The sequence below is a fragment of the Dasypus novemcinctus genome, chromosome 10 (genome assembly GCF_030445035.2).
Source record: "Dasypus novemcinctus isolate mDasNov1 chromosome 10, mDasNov1.1.hap2, whole genome shotgun sequence".
In the NCBI taxonomy this organism is placed as follows: Eukaryota; Metazoa; Chordata; class Mammalia; order Cingulata; family Dasypodidae; genus Dasypus; species Dasypus novemcinctus.
Window position 1 is genome coordinate 65,222,282 of NC_080682.1, and position 3,303 is coordinate 65,225,584.

Genomic DNA, 3,303 nt, shown 5'->3' on the forward strand with positions numbered 1-3,303 from the left:
TGGCATGCTTCAAATTATTAGAATAATCTACATGGGGAAACGGATGTGGCTCAACCAATTGGGCTCCCATCTACCATATAGGAGGTCCAGGGTTTGATGCCCAGGGGTGAGAAATAAATAAAATAAATCTTACCAAAAAAAAAAAAAATCTACATGGGTTAGAATCCTAGAGTAACCAAAAAGTCTTTGTTCATAGTTTTCGGTTTATTTTTCCCTATATAGGTATTTAAAAAATAATTAATTTGTGACATATTTGTACTACAAAAATGAGGGCTGAGTTTTTCAAAGGAAAATTTAAAACATTGTTTTATGCTCTGGTTCTTAGATTAATGTGTAGTAATTTTGATATGCTGATATTTTGCTGCACTTTATAAAAGTACTTATGCATTAATTATCATTAAGTTGCTAATTTTCAATACTATTGGATTATCAATGTTTTTTTAATGTTAAAATGCTAAATAAGTGATATTTTGCTGAGGTTGAGGTCACAAATCTTAATAAATACTTTTTTAATAGTTGAAATTATTAGCACTCACCACTTTGTTGAATTTTAAAAGTTTAAATTTTGTTAGGAAACAATTAAGAAATAGAAATTTGTTGTGGCAGTGTACAGCTCAGCAGGTTCATTTAAGAGCTACTCCTATTTAGAATATATCTAAATGTTTCTGCTAGGTTAGTCATGTGCTAAGTTTCTGAGGATTATTTTGCAATAGTTGTCATTCACCATGAGGAAACAGCAGCAGAGTGTTTGAAAATTCATTTCAAAGCAGAGAACATTTTGGAGTCAGAAGGGTTTGGTGGGTCAAAATATTGATGAGCTGTAGAGGTCTGACCATCTTTCTTAAAACCTCTTGGCTACAGTAAAACTTTCAGATGATCATTCTACTTAAGCAAATTCTACTATATAGAGAAAATATAGAAGAATATAGAATTTTCCAGGGTGGCAGTCACTTGTATAAAAAAATGATATATATATAGTGTACATAGGCCTAAATTCCTGGGGGATTTGAGATATAGTTGTAATATCTAAGAAAACTCTAATTTCACAGCAGTAAATTAGTCAGTTAGGCAATTTTTAGCTATAACATTAATTTTTTAAATTTATTTATTTTTAAGATTTTAAAAAAAAATTTCTCTACCCTACCTGTCCCACCCCCCCCCCCAGTTGTCTGTTTTCTGTGTCCATTCGCTAATGTTCTTCTGTGTCCGCTTGTATTCTTGTCTGCGGCATTCGGAATTTGTGTCTCATTTTGTTGTAGCATCTTGCTGCGTCAGCTCTCCGTGTGTGTGGTGTCATTCCTGGGCAGGCTGCACTTTTTTCGTGCAGGGTAGCTCTCCTTACGGGACACATTCCTTACGCGTGGGGCTCCCCTGTGTGGCAGACACCCCTGCGTGGCAGGACGCTCCTTGCGCGCATCAACACTGCATGTGGGCCAGCTCATGACACGGCTCAGGAGGCCCTGGGTTTGAACCTTGTACCTCCCATGTGGTAGGCGGACACCCTATCCGTTGGGCCAAATCCACTTCCCTGTAACATTAATTTTAATAAGACTTCATTCAATCATTGATTACTTATTTTGACCAATATTAACTGAACTCTTACTCTGTGACACATTTTGCATATTTATTTAGGAATTTAAATGATAGGTTATTTCTTTAATTCAACACACATATATAGCCTAGCCAGGAAACGTGATAATTATCAGTGATATGGGGTAAATTCTTCAAAATCAAACTCAGATTTCACCTGAAAACAGATAAAAGACAGTTCAGCCTGTGAAGGATTTAAGTAAGGCTACAAAGAGGGGGTAATATTTGAGCTGATAGAAGATTAGCAGGAATTCTTTAGATGGTCATGAGGCTGACTATACCCACAGACGTGGGGAGAAGAGCCAAGATAGAAGCAGGAGTAAGACTGTTTGGACTTGATCCTGTGGTTTATGATGTCCTGTTTAAGTGCTCCAATGAATTCCCCCAGTTTTATTAATCAAAGACTTCTTCAAACTGATTGAAGCTTCTGATTATCAGATTAGTGTTTTTAACCTGGGTCACTCTCTCTAAAAGTCAAGAAACTTGATACTGTAGACATTACAACTATTTGGATTTTCTGTTAAGGTTTTTGATCTATTGCTTAAGCATTACTACCTTAATTGGGACCACTCTAAAATATTCTGGTAAAATACATTTTAACAAATTCATGATCTAGTAGAAAGTAAAGAATCCAGGGATGGTAGATCTGAAGCCTGTGTTTGAGTCCTTGCTTTGTCTCAATATTTGTCTCATTTTTTTCAGTGTTCATTAGGTAAGTTATAAAATTATTGTGGGGATATAAAGTAATAGGTGGAAGTGATTAAAACACAAGTCTCTTTTTTACATGAAGATAACTCTGATTAAGATGTACCAATACTTTTTTCTTTAGTGATAATTGACTTACATAACAGTTTGCTTTGGTTAACATACCCATCTTGATTGAGATGTGTCAAGAATAAATTGGGAAACGGACTTGGCCCAATGGGTAGGGCATCCATCTACCACATGGGAGGTCCGCGGTTCAAACCCCGGGCCTCCTTGACCCGTGTGGAGCTGGCCCACACGCAGTGCTGATGCACGCAAGGAGTGCCCTGCTATGCAGCGGTGTCCCCCACGTAGGGGAGCCCCACATGCAAGGAGTGCGCCTTGTAAGGAGAGCCGCCCAGCGCGAAAGAAAGTACAAACTGCCCAGAAATGGCGCCGCCCACACTTCCCGTGCCGCTGACGACAACAGAAGCGGACAAAGAAACAAGATGCAGCAAATAGACACCAAGAACAGACAACCGGGGGAGGGGGGGGATTAAATAAATAAATAAATAAATCTTTTTTAAAAAAAAGAAGAAATTAACTTGCCATTGCCATTACCAAACAACAGCACGGTATTGGACTTTTCATTACTGCTATGTGAGAAGTAAAAAGTAAATACTAGTATTTTTATTTTCTGCAAATGATTCAATAAATATTTGTTGAATACCTGGTTAGTTAATACCATGCTAGTTAATATTCTAGATGTTGAGGTTTCATTTGTGAATGAGACAGAAGATATCCCTGTTGCTCTCATGGGGTCTTATAGTGATGAAAGACGGACACTGAACAATTTATTTAGCTGTAAAATAAGACAGGATATTGGGATTAATAGTGACTCAGTGGAGAAGAGGGGTACTACATTAGATGAAGTGAGTGGGAAACTTCTCACACTCAGAAAAACCTGGGAAAATAACCATCCAATTAAAGAGAACAGCCTGGGGAAACGGACTTTGGCCCAGTGGTTAG